Source organism: Carassius auratus, chromosome 47, assembly GCF_003368295.1.
Source record: "Carassius auratus strain Wakin chromosome 47, ASM336829v1, whole genome shotgun sequence".
NCBI classification, from domain to species: Eukaryota; Metazoa; Chordata; class Actinopteri; order Cypriniformes; family Cyprinidae; genus Carassius; species Carassius auratus.
In genome coordinates, this window is record NC_039289.1 from 487,435 (window position 1) to 505,635 (window position 18,201).

An 18,201-nucleotide genomic window follows, 5' to 3' on the forward strand; every position below is an offset into this window, starting at 1 on the left:
TGGTGTCACACTGAGATGCACAAACGAAGAACAGGCTCTAACGAACCCGAGAACTCAGCGCTAACAAACGAGCGGCTCCCAAGGGGATCGGAAAATCACTGTATCATGTCAGGATTTTCCCGCTTCGTGTTAGCACTCAATGGAAATGAGATTCTCAGATTTTCATAGAGCAGGTTGGCAGATCACTGATAACATGCTGAATCATGTGATTGCAAACAAGCTATATTGATTAATACATTTAGGATCTCCTCCTGAAATTACGCTAAAAACACTGTTATTTTTCATCTGTGCTAATGCTAATGGCTAAGTACACGTGCATTAACTATCAAAAATGTAACTGAAGGGCTCTTGAATAAGCAAGACTTTCTATTTTTTTAAAGTTAGCTTAAACTTTATCTAGCTACATTATTTTTTTTTTCTCATAATTGCATGATATAAACTCGCAATATTATTCGTTACAAAACCTGATTTGTGAGATATATAGTCGCAATTGCAAGAAAAAAAGGTCAGAATTGTGACTTTATAACACGCAATTATTTATAAAACGCAATTTTTGAAAAAAGACAGGATTGTGACTTCATAATTCGCAATTGTGAGTTTATATAGCGCAATTCAGAATTGTGAGATAACAAGTTGCAATAACCTTTTTATTTTTCATTCAGTGGCGGAAATGGGCATCCATACATTTCTGACCGTATTTTTTAAAGTGTGGAAACCGTGACAGCTGATGTTATTATGTTTGTGGTAGACATCGAAACAGACGCTTAATGTGTTTTATTATTCCACACGCACATTGAAAGCATGTCTCTGGGGCTCTCTTTAGTCATGGCCTGGCACAGTCAAACCATTATGTCTAACATTGAATGCTAATTCGGTTTTGATTAATTCTTGTTTTACATGAATGTGAATGATAAATTTATTTTTAAGGGCATTTAAATAAGTCGCCTGTCATTAATATCTGCGCTGAGCATTAGAACAATAATAAAAGCAGAAATTATGTGTAAAAATGTTCACATTTAGTTAAAAAAGACATGATTTTGTGATATTATAAAGACTGGTTTTAGAGAACAGGCTTGCTGCCTGTCTCAGTCTCTCCTCTGTGTCTTTGTTTTATACGCGTCTAACCTTCAAGGCGTAATAATCTGGTCTAATCCATTCCCTGGACTGTAAACGCTCCTTATTATGTTCAGGCCTGCATATTCGGTCCCTGGGGTCTTGAGACTTAAATGTTTGCACAGTAAAGCCACCAGTTTCTGAAGCAAACACATTGTGGATATCAGGTCATAGACAACAATTTATAAACATTTATTTCGCTGTATAGGCATGCACAAATATGCATTTATGATTCATTCACTTTGTAGTCGCACTAATGCTGCCATCAAGTCATTAACGTGAATGTATTTAATACTGTAAAGTTGCTTTGACACAATCTGTACACAAAAGCGCTAACGGTAACTTGACTTAATCAACATTTCACTCGGGTAACATCTTAAAGGCATCTTTTAACGTCTATTTGACATCTCATAGTAAATGTCCTATAGATGTATTGCAGATGAGCAAACAGTCTAAAAAAAAATACATCTTTAGATGTAATGCAGACGCCAAATAAAGGTCGCTTCTATTTTTTAGATGTAGAAAACAGCTCCTAAATAATGCAAAGAGGTATTTCATATCATATTGTTTTTATGCATTATAAACACACTGGTTTGCGCTATGTGCACCGAAAAAAATGTCTTCCATTTGCTTGGGCCCCTACTGTCCATAATGCCTAATTTGTGCTAAATTGAAACATAATCTTGACAAACTGTTGTCCTACATAATAGCGAGAGTCGTTCAGTTAAAACAATCAATTGCATTTGGTGTATATATAGAAGATAGCATTGTCACAAATTGAAAAATAGCATTGTATTGTATTTCTGATTAGGTATTGCTGATTTGAAATACCTATATGAAACAATTTTGCCAAACAATTTTTGTATATTTTTATACATCATGGCTGATAGAAAATATAATCCAGTGGGAATTTAAAAGATGGCTGCTAAGTGTCTTAAAAATATAATTATATGAAAAAAAATGTCATAATTTGACCTTTTTATGAAGGCAAATTTTAGTTATGATATTAAAAAGTGTTTTAAAGAAGAAAATTCAGAAAAGTGTAATACTACATAGAAAATACCTTCCAGATGGCATTTTCAAGATGGCTGCCAAGTGACTGGTTAAAAGTCTTCAATTATCATAAAGTCTTGGTTATTCAAGAGTTGTTATGATAAAACAATCAATTTGGTTGTGTGTGTATATTAGCAAGTAGCATTAGCACAGCATGATTTCAGGTGGAGAATCCAAATGTATTGTCGATTTGAAATATGTAAATAATTTAAATTATCATGCTTCAGAAAATGGCATCCAGTGGGAATTTCCAAGATGGCTGCCGAGCCAACTGACTTGCGGTAAGTCTTGAAAATATTATATTAAAAAAATTCATAATTTGACCTATTAAACACAAGTTTAGTTGAAATATAATATTAACCAGTGTTGAAGATTTCCAGTGGGTATTTCCAAGATGGCTGTCAAATGAGATAGAGGTAAATATCTTAAAATGTCATTAAGTCTTGGTTGTTCTACATTTGTTCACTGAAAACAACCAGTCGTGTTATGTGAACATTAGCAATTAGCATTAGCAATGACTTTTTTTCATTGGAAAATCAAGATGTTTTAATTTTTTTTTTTTAAGTTGCTGTCAGATTTTATCGCTAATTTTAAAAAATCCTGACAAACTATTTTTCAGATTTTCATCCAGTAAGCATTTCCAAGATGGCCGCCAAGTGAATTTAAATACCGCATAAATGAGTGTCCTAAAAATATAACAAATTGACTTTATGAAATTACACTTGCTAGCATCCTAGCGCACAATGTGTGGCTTATCCAAAGTCAGATAAGTTACTGTTCGCAGCTAGCCTATCGTTCACAAATGCTAATGAGTGAATGTAAAATTGTTGTTTCTAACTTTGCCAAAGTTATTTTGTCATTCCTTTGACAGTTCTTCGATCCCACAGGCGTTTCTTCCTGACAGTTCGGCCACGCTCCAAAAACACCTCAGTTTCTCCTCCATAACTCACATCCAGGTGAAGTAAAAAAATAGCGCCAGCACTGCACTCGCAGCTGCAACATTTTAATAACAGCTAATGCTCTTACACCCATTTGTCATGTTGCACACAAGAAAGCCCAAATGACCTGAGGTGAGACCGAAATGCATGAAAAATGAAATAATGGCTGAAATGGCAGCGCTCCTGCTGGCTGACAGGTGTTTGTGGAAGTCACATCAGCATCCGGCGTCAGAGACACGGGTGACAGGATTTTCCCCAAGAGGACGCAGATTTATATTGGCGCTCTCCACTCATCTCATTAAGTTCATGAATATTTTTAATAACTAATGATGCGTTATTGCAGCTGGGAATGATTAAGCAACTGTGGTGTAAAGAAGTACGTGACTGGAGGAATATTATTAGTGCAGACAATGTTTAATTTATAATGATAAAGCATCAGTGATTTTGCTGAGGTGTATTTGTGTTTTTATGATTTATATTTTCCGAATTAAAACCAAATTTGTAGTAGAAAGAGATCATAATAGAGTAAAACACACAGTCACTGAACAGCTGGAATTTAGTAATGTTTTAATATTATATTTTATATTAAGAGGCTTGGCATGATCTTTCACAATTTTTATTGTTTAAAAGTAGTCATTTTTGGAAAATATTATGAATATGTTAAAAACTTCTGAAACGTCTGAAATGTATTATATTTCTGTTAATTTATTTTTTATAATTTATTTTTATTTCTTTATTATAATTGTTTTAAAAAAAGTAAGGCATTTTTTTTAAATATGATAAGTGTTACAAACGTTTGTCTGCCAAATATTTAATATCAATAACAATTAATTATATTTTATAATTACAGTATATATATATATATATATATATATATATATATATATATATATATATATATATATATATATATATATATATATAAAATTATAGATTCTATAAGGTTGTTTTTTATTAAGATTTTTATTTTAAATATAGTAATAACTTACATATATATATATATATATATATATATATATATATATATATATATATATATATATATATATATATATATATATATATATATATATATATATATATATATATATATATATGTGTTATTACTATATTAGTTATTACTATTCAAAGTAAATGTTTATTAATAATTTATATTATATATGAATACATTTATGATTAATTTCTTATTTTTTAATATATTTATATTTATGTTTGGTGTCAATATGGAATATCTTTTTTTGTATAATTATATATTATATATATATATATATATATATATAATTTTTTTGGTCTTAGTGAGTTAAATTCTTATTCCTGAATTTTAAGCTGAAATTGTAAGGGTCAAACTGTTGATTTAAATTTGAAACCCTGTATTTTTAACATTGTATTGTGTTACTGTGAAGCACCTTGATGAGCACTGATAAAGTCATTTAAATAAATAAAGATAGCCTGCTGTGTTACTGTGTGGTTTTAAGCATCTCTTGAGGTGTTATCAGTGCTGATGTTCACCGCCGGTGAATACAGACAGTCAGTGCTGCTTCGGTTAGCCTTGAGATTAGTGAGACTCGTCTGAGTTTGCAGGAGTCTCTTCATCTGCAGTAGAGTCCCTTTGGTACTGTAACAAAACAATGACTTTTAAAGAAATAATCCACTCCTTTTGCAACCTTAATTAAACATCGTATAGCTGTATAAAGCTGCAGACACGCTTTTATTCAAAGCCACTTGAGCATGAAAGCCAGGCTGGGAGTTTTTCTAGGAACATCTTCTCAAAAAAAAGAAAAAGCCACCTTAAAGATGCATTTTTTTTTCTTATCCGAGGCCTTAATGTTGTTTGTTTAGGAAGTATACTAGCATGCAGCGCTGACAGTCCTCAGAGAAAAGCCGTCAGTGTGTGTGAAGAAACTCCTCGCTGCTTTATCTGTCATCCTTTCTACAGAACGCTGTGAGCTGTTCGCTTAAAAACCACTGATTCAAACTATTTTTAGCATGCTTCCCCTTGCTAACTCACCACAATGTCGTTGCTAGGGCGTCAGCGGTACTGAGTGGTTGCTAAGGTGTTCTGGGTATTTTAACATGTTGCTGTGTGGTTGCTAAGATTTCTGGATGTTATGTAGTTTTAACACATTTTTTTACAATGTCACAAAGGTGTTCAGTGATTTACACCACATTATTTGGTTGTCACGGTGTTTTAGTCAATTAACCGGTTGCTATGTGGTTGCTAAGTTATGACTTTTTTTTAATACATTCTTACGTGGTTGCTAGGGTGTTAACCTGTTGCTATGTAGTTGCTAAAGAGTTATTAGTGGTTTTAACCTGTTGCTATGATCTTGTTGTTGTTTTTTAAGGTGTTAACCCATTGCTGTTTGGTTGCTAAGGAGATATGAGTGGTTTTAACCTGTTGCTATGTTATTGTTGTGTTTTTAAGGTGTTAACCCATTGCTGTTTGGTTGCTAAGGAGATATGAGTGGTTTTAACCTGTTGCTATGTTATTGTTGTGTTTTTAAGGTGTTAACCCATTGCTGTTTGGTTGCTAAGGAGATATGAGTGGTTTTAACCTGTTGCTATGTTGTTGTTGTGTTTTTAAGGTGTTAACCCATTGCTGTTTGGTTGCTAAGGAGATATGAGTGGTTTTAACCTGTTGCTATGTTATTGTTGTGTTTTTAAGGTGTTAACCCATTGCTGTTTGGTTGCTAAGGAGATATGAGTGGTTTTAACCTGTTGCTTTGTTATTGTTGTGTTTTTAAGGTGTTAACCCACTGCTGTTTGGTTGCTAAGGAGATATGAGTGTTTTTTACCTGTTGCTATGTTGTTGTTTAAGGTGTTAACCGATTGCTGTTTAGTTGCTAAGGAGTTGTGAGTGGTTTTAACTTATTGCTATGTTGTTGTTGTTGTTGTTGTTGTTTAAGGTGTTAACCCATTGCTGTTTAGTTGATAAGAAGTTATGAGCGTTTTTTAACCTGTTGCTATGTTTTTGTTGTTGTTGTTTAAGGTGTTAACCCATTACTGTTTGGTTGCTAAGGAGATATGAGTGGTTTTAACCTGTTGCTATATGGTTGCTAGGCTGTTAACTCTTTGCTTAAGTCGCTAAACAGTTATGAGAGGTTATAACCGTTGCTCTGTTATTTCTAATGTGTTCTGAGTGTTTACATTATGAGGTTGCTAAGGTGTTCTGTATTCTTTTACCCATTGCTTTGTGGTTGCTTAGGTTTTCAATGTGATTTTTTTAGTACAGTAAATTATGACTGCTAAGGTATTCTGGGTTTTCAACACTGTAAGGTTGTTATGATGTTCTGGGTAGTTTTAACCCTTTATTGTGTTGCTACTAAGGCATTGTGAATAGTTTTATCCTCTTGCTATGTGGTTGCTTAGGTCTTCAGGTTGGTTTTTCAATGTATTATGTGGTTGCTAAGGTGTTGTAGATGGTTTTAACCCACTGTAACATGGTTGCTAAGGTGTTTGGGATGGATTAACCTGTTGTTATGTGGTTGCTAAGGTGCTTTTGACTCGAATCCCTCCATTTTGTGAAAAATGTGAGTCTGAACTCTTTGTAAACAAAGTGTTTTTATATGAATTAGCTTTAGCAACCACCTCTAATAATGGTATACAAACTAAGTAATTATGATTGATCAAATGATTTTCTGGTGTTTTGAGGCTCGTATTGTGTTGTGGTGAATGATCAGTGCGCGCTCATCTAATGGACTCAATAAAAACTTCTCTTATTCCGTGTGAAGTTCAGGCCTGTGTGCCTTTACCATACAACTGGGACAAAATAAGCGCATCTAAGAGACAGAGAGAATAAAAGAGCTCATGAATTTATATAAGATGCTGTTGAAGTCTGGAGGGATCAGACAGCGCGGGACAGAGCTTATGAATTCATCCAGCGCTAGTGAGCTTTAAAATGGACTTTCTGATTCCCTGAACGCCTCACACATCCAGCTCTGCCCACGTCATTACAGAGAAAACTCATGGCTTTCAAATGCACTATACGTTTAGTGATACCAAGAACAAACACTGAGTACACGCTTGAAATATGATGCATGTTTAGTTTGTGTCCTGGAGTGTTTGTGACATGAATTATTCCTCAGATTGCGTGTGTATTTGAGTAGAATCAGCTGTTGATCTTATTAAGTGATCAGATGCATCATTTTCACCAGCTAAACCAGAAATTAAATAAAATAATCCTACAGATCTTTCTATATTTAAAATGTAGATAAAACCACTCAGAACACCATAGAAACCACATAGCAACAGCCACTATAACATCAAATATTTAAATAAATATTAAAACATTTACTATATGATATATGCACATATATGTTCATATTACATATATTTTTTTATTAAAGTTTTTTTTACATAAGTATATGTTTCATATAAATAAATGTGTTGGTATTTTTTTAAATATATATATATATATATATATATACATATATATATATATATATATATATATATATATATATATATATATATATATATATATATATATATATATATATGTGTATAATATGTGTGTATATATATAATATGTGTGTATATGTAAAATTTTATTTGGATTTATTATATATTTATATTAATGAAATACATAATTATTAAATGTTCATATTATACATAATGTGTATATCACTTTTTATATATACATTTCAGAAAAAAAAAAAAAAAAAAAAATATATATATATATATATATATATATATATATATATATATATATATATATATATATATATATATATATATATATATAATTTTAGAAATTATATTGTTTATATGCTAAATTAAAATAAATATTCAAATTATTAAAACAATTATACATAAATATCAATTATTATTTATTACTATATATAAATGTATATAAAATTACGGTGCGTTTATATATGTGTGTGTGTATTGTGTAAATTGTTTGTCTTTATCATAGGAAAGTGGACAAATGATGATGGAAAATACAGTGAAAGGAAGGAGAACAGGACAGCAGTCGCATATCAACGCTCTTCTTCAGAACACCCTAGCAACTGCATAGCAACACCCTGTAAACCAACCACTGTAAGCAGGTGAGTGAAAGCGTCACATACAGCAGGAAAGTGTGTGTGTGTATTCCTGTGGTTGTGATGTCTATCTGGGCTCAGATCATTCACAGCATCTCTCAGTGATAAGACCGATAGAGTCATCACGAAACACTAGAGAATATCATCAGGCCTGTCAGATACTGTACGTCGAACTCCCAGAGTCTTGAGGATTTACAATGATGTCAATTAATCTAAAATATAGTTTGTATGGACTTGTGCTGTTTGTGCTGTGCACTTTGCAGACTATTAATTAGTGTGACCTATTCCTCTCCTGGAAATGCAGCACATTCGTCCTGATCGTCATTGATTTGCTGTTCAGCTCAAATGAACTATTGGTCTGATGAGTGTGTACTTAGTAAAACTGCGCTTAAATCTTCATTACAGCATTCGCTCTTGCTTTTTATAACTCTGTCTGGATTTCAGTGTTTCTCTGTATAAATAGGTTTTATTGGCCTCGTGAGGATTTTTGGCTTTGCAGTGATTTCACTAAATATAAACCGTATAAGTGGATAAATATAGTTTGTATAGACGTGTGTGAATGCCGTTTGTGGCAGAAAGGAGACTGAACAATTCTTGAAGGTCAGTTGCACAACACAAAGTTATAATAATAATAAATTTAGCCTCATTGTTAGTGCATCCCGGAGACCCGGGTTCGAGACCCACACAAAACAAAAACGAGGTGTGGTGGTGTGAGGACCCAGGGGAGAGGGGTTATATTGGTGCCGTGACCCGGAGTGAGGTTTAGGGAGGTGACTGAGCAAGTAAGTGCTGTGCAGGTAAACCTCACTCCTCTTATCTCAAGAGACATGCTAGTGGTGCAGTCTTCAGCCTCCTTGTTAGTGCATCCACCTCCCATGACGGAGACCCGGGTTCGAGACCCACTCAGAACAAGATCGAGTTGTGACGGTGAGGACCCAGGAGAGAGGGGTTATATTGGTGCCGTGACCCGGAGTGAGGTTTAGGGAGGTGACTGAGCAAGTAAGTGCTGTGCAGGTAAACCTCACTCCTTTTATCCCAAGAGACATGCTAGTGGTGCAGTCTTCAGCCTCCTTGTTAGTGCATCCACCTCCCATGACGGAGACCCGGGTTCGAGACCCACTCAGAACAAGATCGAGTTTGTGACGGTGAGGACTCAGGAGAGAGGGGTTACACTTAACCATTGTAAGATTAACTGCACCTGCGGTTCTGATGTCTTTCTATCAGCGGTGATGACAGGATCTTGAAACTGTGTCCAGATGTGACTCTGGATCCAGGCTCCAGTGGTCTCCGATCTTTCGGGGAGCCGGAAACAGCTGGGCGTTTTGGTCCAGATCTCCCCCACCGCGGCAATGCAATCAGCTCTTTAATTAGGATTCAGTGCTGGCCTCCTCTGCCACTTTCAATTGGTGCCAACATGGCAGCCGAGGAGTAAATCAGGTCTGGTACTTCTGCCCAGAGACACAGAGAGAACCCAAGCTACAGACTGTCTGCTTGAGCGTAACCAGCAGGATTTTGGCGGGAAGAGTCCCTGCTCTGTCTATATTTAACTGATTTATTGAACACTACTAATTAGTGCTAAATTAGCGTACTGAATCCAAGAAGTTGATTCCATGTACATACATGAAAACATGTGACAGCAGCTATACTTACCGTCAGCTGAATCGTGTTCGTTGACGAGAGTCGGCCCACTGTCTCACGTCTTACTGCCAGGCGTGAATTAACAATTAACCAACTGTTGTTTCATAGCAACCGACACTCATTAAGAAGTTCATCATTGGCTGCTATAATCAGCAGCACACTACCCTTGGGGTGGGCGTACATCCAGTGCAAAAACATATCTTATGAAAACATGAAGTAGAAACTAATGTTGAAAGACATGTCAAGACATCAGATATCCATGGAGAGGCGATGGCTTGAGTTTTGTGTGTTTGGGAGCAACTATTTTTTACATGCGGCTCAGTTAGATCAAGACAGCAGGGTTTTAACCTGCAAATGATTACATGGGCAAAACAGAAATGAAATACAAGGTTTGTTTGTTTGTTGTTTGTTGATACTTTATTGATCCTTTGCAGGAAATTATATAAGGTTGTGGTCCTTGCAAGTGCAAAACATTAGCGAAACATTACATAATTGTTGTGAATGGTTTCTAAGGGTTATGTGTGTGCTTTCTAGGTGGTTACGTATTGGCTGGAGTCTGAAATATGTTTGTCTGTAGATATTCGCCCAAATATAGTTTTAAACCTTCAAATTATTGCATGGGCAATATAAAAAAAATTGCAAATCAAAAGTAATTGCTAAGGTGTTCTGGGTGGTTTTTAGGTGATTACTTATTGGACCGAGTCTAAAGAGTCTCAGTGATATTCTGGTTTGTAGATATGACTTGAATCCCTCTTTCAATGTTGTTCTTTATTCTCGCCCATTTTATCACCTGGAAGTGAATAATTGTATCCGTTTAGTCCCTTAAAAGAGAATGAGACGTTATGCTCTGAATTGTAATACTTCCAGAGAGTGCACATAGAAGTGTTTTATTTGCGTTTAACGTCAAATTCGCATTAGCATATGTGATAAAAAATGTACAGTGGGTACTTAAAACTATATACAGTGGGTACTTAAAACTATATGGCTATATAAAATTCATATTTAGCACTTAAAATACTACAACATATTTGGTGTGATAAGTTACGCTCCAAAAAGAAATTCTTTTGAGGTTTTGGAGTTATGATTTTGCTTTAGTTTCTAATTGCAAGTTAGTATTAGCAAGCTAGAAAAGTGTGTTTTAACCATCATCTGTGCTGCTTCAGAGTTAGCCGAGCTGATTATTCATGGTGAAATATCTGCCGCATTGGCTGAGGTATTTATAGTATTAGTGTGGCTGTGGGGATGGTGTTGTTTTTTTACTGTTGAGCATGAGATTGCAAGCCATCCGCCGACAGAAGGAAGTGCCTCCGTTTTCTGTCAGAGTTTAGCACCCTCGCCTACTTGTTCCATCCGTTAGACAGTTGCCATAGATATCCCATAATGCCACAAGTGCAGCAATGCAGAGAAACTAGGAGACGACAGGAGGCTCAGTCTGTGCAGTTGCCCATAAAGCTGCTGTTGCATTAGCGCTCATATTTATGGAAGCCCATTTCCGCCAAAAAAGAAAAGAAATCATAATTTTGCAATTCATAATTATTACATACTAAGTCGTAATTAGGACTTTAAAATTAGAATTTGACATACCAATTCAAAATAATGATGTAAAAAGTCATAATTTCGAGACAGATAGGTGAAATCATGGAATACTTCTATACGTCATAACTATGAGATAAATCATAATATGATTATTTTATGATTTTTGGCTTTTTATCTTATAAGTTTAATTTAGTATGTGGTAATTTTGATATTTCATAATTGACTTATCAGTTTGTCATAGTTTTGCATTCTAAAGTCATATTACTGTCTTTTATCTCATAATTATGAGTTTATCTTATATTCAGACTACAATATATTAGAATTTCAACTTAAGTCTTACTAATGGCTTTATCTTATAATTAAGACTTAGTATGTCATAATGTAAATGTTTTATCTCGTAATTATTTCAGTTTTATCACATAATTATATCTCATAATGTCAACTTTGTCATAAAAATGACATAGTATTTCACGATTTTGACTTGTCTCGTAATTTCGACTTTTTATCTAAAAAAATTATGACTTTTATCTCATAGTTTTGACTTTGTTATACTTTCGACTTGTAATGTCGTCATTTTGTCTTTGCATCTCATAATTATGGCTGATGTCATAATTTCAACGTTTTATCTCATAATTAAATATTTTTATCTCATAATGTTGACTTTGTCATAATTGTGGCTTAGTATGTCATAAACTTTTTTTTTTTTGATGTGGGGAAAGAAGGCTTCCATACACATTAGCACACTTAATCTAATGAGTGCAATACTGACAGGAACCTCTTGTTTTCGTTTTTTATTCCAGTCACATCGCACTCCACGAACATTTATCATTAAATCAGAGTGTCGACCCTGTAACCCGTAGCTGCTTTGTGACAGAGCAGTAGAAAGGAAGGAAGAGAGATTTAGTTGTAAGGAGAAGGAGAAGCCTTCAGGGTATCCCTTTCAAAAGTGTAAATGAATCATGAAATCAGCCTAAAACGGAAGAGCGCGTTGTGTAACAGTTGGCAAAATGGCAGGTTTTTTTTTTGTGATTCTGCTGTGGAGGATTCAATCTCCAGAAGATGTTTCTGGTTGCCAACGCGTTCTGGTGCCGACTGGCCTCCGCTCAGGCTAAGTTTGGCTCTCATGCCAAAGCCGATCAGCATGTGCGGCAACCCACACGTGTGGCATAGGTACATGTATCAAACAGAAGAAGTGCAAAAGGTTGAGAATATGCATGTAAGTTATTGAAAGTCATGAGGGGACCATCTGGTAGATTAAAACTTCTTCCCGTACCAGCTCCAGACTGAATCTAGTCGTGTAATAATGCATCTTTGGCCATCTGAAGGTCCAATGTTTGTAAACCCCAGTAAAATTAATAAAAGATGCCTTTTGATAAACCTTTTAATATGGCTTTTAAATTGGTACTACATGACCAGAGAAAATAGAGAAAAGGTTATATTTCACCCTTATATCAAAATAAAAATAAAACAAAAAAAAGTACACAAAAGCTAAAAATGACTTATAATGTGATGTATTATCTAATTGTTTTTGCAATTTGTTTTTAGATTTTACTGTAGCATTTCTACATTCCTTTTACATTATAATTCAGTTTTTTATATACAAATTATTTTGATAAAATTATCATTAGTGTGATTTTAATTTTGAATGGTCATTAAAATAAATGTGATTTAGATAATTTAATTCTAATTTAAAACATAATGTAATATATATATATATATATATATATATATATATATATATATATATATATATATATATTACTGCATTTAATTAAATTCATTATTTAAATATTGAAAAAAAATAATTCAATATATTGTTTTACTATATTATACAGTACTTTATAATATTTGTTACGTTATAATTCTGTTTTATATTACTCTAATCAAATCCCATTCTCATTATTGTAATATTAAAAAAATTTGTTTTGCAAATTATTAATTAAATAAATTAATTAAATAATTATATTTATATTATTTTAATAATATACAATATTAACTATATTGCCTCTTTGCTGCTTCTAATGAAAAAGTATAATTTTTATGACTCTGCTAATAAATATTTAATAACATTTAATTAGTGTATTACTTAAATATCTAATAATGAGAATCCTTCTTGAGAATAATTACGTTTACAAGCAAACAAAAGAGGCGTGGCTTGTTTCCTGAAAGGGGCGGAGTCAGTGTGCGACTCATTTAATGAGGGGTGGAGTCCGAGTGAGCGAGCGCCGGAGAGAGAGAGAGCGCGCGCGGTGGGTGGGCGTGTCCATGACGTCACCCCGAGCTCTCCTCTGCGAGCACAGCTGTGGTTTCTCCGGAGCGGAGCTTGAAATCAGACGCGCCGAGCGAGACGCAGCGCTATCCGGGGGATTTAAACCGCTATTCGCCGCCGCCCGCGCCCGGAGCTCTCTCTATCCTCTTGGATCTGCTCTCTCCTTGGATTATTATCGTTCTTTATCACTCCCACGAAGATGTAAGGAGGTTTTTTCCCGTGCAGAATAACGGAGAACACAGGGACGCGCTGGTTTAAACAAGGTAAGAGCAGTTAAAGGTGTCGCCAGTCACTTTGTATAAATGCCAGGAACGGCTGGGAATAAAACACTCACTTCAGACGAAGTGTGCTGCGATTCTGAAGCGCGTCTGAGCAAGTGCGCGCGCGGAGAAGGTGACGCGCAGTTTGCGCTCCAGGCGCGTTTTGCGCATTAGGTATAAAGTCATTTTGGATGCATTTCAAGACTTTACAATCGGTTTTGGGGGGGTTTATCCACCAGCGTCATCCGTGGGACACTCATCCCGTCCACAAAGCCCCAAAGCCCCGCTTGTGTAAAGTGAGAATTGATGCCACCGTGCGCCGTGCCAGCCTCGCGTATCTGATTTCAAGCCCATTTATAATCAAAGTCTGTTTATGCATCTGATTTGTGCATGCACGCGGCTGCCGGCTCTATGTGAGTGACGCAATCTTCTGAGATTCAGTCCAGAGATGCCCACCTGCTGATGATAACTAGTGAACAACACTTCATTTCAGCGCACTCAGTTATTCAAATCAACATGTAGACAGAGTCCGGGCAGGTTTTAGTAGACGATTTCATCTCATAACGAAGAAACTGTGTCTATAAGCGTGCATTTGCATTTTATGAACATCAGTCATTTTAGACATCCAGTTGCGTGCTCCGAAACCAATGCTTTCTCAATCTATTTATCTGTGCGTGTTTTGCCTGATTGTGCTCATGCACTTAATAAATCTATATTGTTGTAAAACAGCATGTTAGTGCAAAACGCTTCATATTGTGGATGCACTGAATAGTGGAATGCAGAATATGGACACAACTTTTGCATTTGCTCTTGAATATGTAATATATGTGTATGAAGCAGTGTGGGACTGGAGTTCAGGCTGTTTCCGGTTCTTTAATAATTCATGACGGGTGGATTTTAATGCTTTTGCACAGTAAAGGACATGCTGTCATTTCGTGCTTGATTTGCATAAAACGAGGCTCGACGGTGTAGTCATTCAAAGCCACGCCCTCTTTATGGACTGACATCATCATCTAATGTCGGATTTTGAATAAATTAGCATGATTGTTTCGTGTCAGAAATGTATCTCCAAGAGGTTTTTGACTGATTTTGCCCATTTCTATTGGTAAACTGGTCGCAAAACTATTGCTAAAAGCGACAAACTCACACACACTGGTCAGAAATGGTCTTAATATGACTTTAAATAAACGGGTATCTAAGTGTCTCCAAGTGGAGGTTTTTGTTCTGTTTGAATAAATGTGAATTTAAATGTACTCAGCATCTCAAAACCTTTTTTTTTAATTCTCAGATTGTGTTATCTTAAACTATCAAAGACTTGTATTGTTGTAATAAATGTATATCTAATGTCTAAGATGTCTCAAAATAGGTTTTTTGTTTTTGGTAAACCTGCTCTTGAACTATATCTAAATGTGTATTAACTGACACAGACTTGTCAGAAATCATTTCTATTTTAATAAACGCATATCTAGTTTTTTTCCCCTGAGATTTTGTGGGCTGACACTATCTAAAAGCGCTTTTTTTAATACATTTTTATCTAAATGGCCTCGGTTTCTCAAAATGGAGGAAAATGTGAACTCAAACTCTGTGCAGATTTGTACTGACTCGCACACAAGAGTCTACAATCATCTTTATTTTGACAAATGTACATTTAAATGCCCCCAGTGTCTCCAAACGGAGGTTTTTGTCAGGTTTCATTACAGATTACAGATGATCATTGATCCCTGTTTGAATACATTTACATCTAAATGGTTGTTAAATTTGCCCTCAAACTCTAAATATGCACTAACTCACATATACTAGTCAGAAATGGTCTTTATTTTAATAAATGTGCTTCTAAGTGTTGGTAATGTCTCAACATTTTCGTTTTTTGTCAGATTATTGGCGCAAATAATAAAAAATATATATATTTCCATGAATTAAAATGTCCTCATTGTCTCCAAATGGAGGTTTTGTTAGATTTTTGCAAATCAAAATATGTACTAACTCACACACACTAGTCAAAAATGGTCTTTATTTTAATAAATGTGTTTCGAAGTGTCTTTAATGTCTCAAAATTGAGGTTGTTGTCTAATTACTAGGCTCAAATTAACAAAAATAATCTCCCTTTCAATAAATGTATGCTTAAAAGCCCTCAATTTCTCAATATCTAGTAACTAGTAAAAAAAATCTTTATCTTTATTTTATAATATGAATAGAAATGTCCTTAATGTCTCCACATGGAGATCTTTGTCAGATTTCATTGGCTCAAATTATCAAAAATCTTCTTTATTTTGAAAAACGCATGTTTAAGTGTCCTCTATGTCTCCAATTGGAGGTTTTTGTTGGATTACATTACAAATACCAGATTTCAAATGATCAGAAGTCATCTGTGTTTTAATAAATTGACATCTGAATGTCCAGAAAAGGTTATTTTTGTCTGTTTTTGGTACATTTGTCCTCAAGCTCTTCTAGATGTTGTGTTTTTAAAAGTGCTTGAAGTCTCAGAGGTTTGGTCTGAACATGTGCTCACTCAGAAGTCCTCTGTGTTTGGGTTTCCCAGCCGTTGTTTTCGGCTGATGAAGTGCGCTCACCGTTTGTTGTCTTCATTGGGCTCTCTCTGTTTGAATGAATCAAGTGTGCTTGTGTTGGAGTCCGGCGGTGAATGAAGGAGTCAGATTTGTCTCTTGATTTGAGTCGGCAGTGAAGAGGGATAAGTAGCTGTCATTCCTCATGTATGAAAACGCTCTTGTTGCTGCATGAATGGACATTGTGTTATTTACGCAGTGAGTCCCGCGGGCCGCTATCGCTCCAGTGCGCTGATGGATTGATCAGGCCACTTATATCTACAACATGATATATCACACGTTAACTGCACTTGTTCGGAGGCGAAACCTGGACTGGTGATGTAACCAAACTGACTGTAATGAGGGGTAATTATAAAAAAAAAAAAGAAAAAAAAATGATTTTACAAAACATTGTAAATTCAAGTATTTATTTACACATATATATATATATATATATATATATATATATATATATATATATATATAATAAAAATTGCACTTGAATTTATTTTTTTGAAGGCTGTATATGGCATATTTAACTCTTCAAAAATGATTGTACATTTTTATTTGAACTACTTTTTTTCTTTCATTTTTCTTTTTTGTACTTATTTTTACCTTTATATTATTATAGATAAATGTTTTTTTAGTGCATAAGTGTTCCTGTGGCTCATTGGTAGAGCATTGCGTTTGATTCCCAGGGAACACATGTTAATTAAAAATGTTAGTTTGAATAAGTCACTTTGGATGAAAAATTTTCTGCTAAATGAATACTTTTTTAAATGCATAAATAAAACAAGGATGTAAATTTTATGTAAAAAACAAACAAAGGATAAATTCAACCTACACTGAAAATAACAATCTACAATTTACGGTAAAAAAATAAATAAATAAATTTAAATGGTTTAATAAATTAAATAAATGGTTGTCGGAATTCTACCAAAAAAAATACGGTAACAATATTTTAGGTTTTACGTTTTTAACTTAAATTTACAGTTAAATACTGTAATTTCAATATACCGAGCTATTGAAGTACTGAAATCTGTTTTGTACCTTTGTAATACACTGATAACCACCAAATGCCTAATGGTTAGAGAGTTGGACTTGTAACCCGAAGGTCACATAACAGATAAGAAAAAACAACAAAATGTTATTATTTCAAAGAAAAAACATCAAATTCAGACAAAATTTGAAATGAAAATTCTGGGAACGTCAGTTTACGGTTTTTACAGGAACTTACCGTTAACCATTCAACAGGTTTGTACTGTAGCATATTCACAGTTTTTCACCATTAAAATCACGGTCATTTGTTACAGTGTAGATTTTACAAAAATTTGTTGTATTTGCCTGAATGAATATTCGTTTCTTTGATTAACCCTTAAAGACCTAGAACATTTTTAGTGTGCCTGACACACCTGCGCATTTCTGATTATAATGACTTTTACAAATAATTTTACCAAAAAAACTGTAAGCTCAAGGAGCATCTAATTTATTTACTTTAATAATTATTATTGTTTTTCCCAAAATGTTTATTTTACAAAAAACGTAATTATTTATTTAATAAATGGTTTGTTTTTGTTATATTCGCCTTAACAGATGATACATTTTTACAGTTATTTATTAAAATAATTGTTATTTTTGAAACATATGTAAACTGAGGTCGCGACTTTGTTCGTTCATCTGTCCATCCTATTCAAGCGATCAGTATAATCAGTATATTAAATTATATAATTAGAAGTTGTCAGGAATGTGGACCTGGTTTTTGTGTGTGTTTCCTTCCTCATGTGCCCATATTTGGTTTTGTTCCTGTTC

At 34.3% G+C, this 18,201-nt stretch overlaps 1 protein-coding gene and 1 long non-coding RNA gene across 2 annotated transcripts in view; both read left to right on the plus strand.

The window, feature by feature from the left end:
* The first annotated feature begins 2,403 nt into the window (after positions 1–2,403).
* On the plus strand, positions 2,404–3,759 carry LOC113064651 (uncharacterized). The gene is made up of 3 exons (XR_003278864.1): positions 2,404–2,447; positions 3,038–3,122; positions 3,218–3,759. It is a non-coding gene; the product is annotated as an uncharacterized LOC113064651 (long non-coding RNA).
* Positions 3,760–13,626: 9,867 nt separating this feature from the next.
* The window catches only part of ptprsa (protein tyrosine phosphatase receptor type Sa), a 178,410-nt gene continuing 173,835 nt past the window's right edge, over positions 13,627–18,201 (plus strand). The window contains exon 1 of the mRNA XM_026235473.1: positions 13,627–13,852. The gene's annotated coding sequence lies outside the window, so the exon portion shown is untranslated. The remainder of the gene's footprint in view (positions 13,853–18,201) is intronic.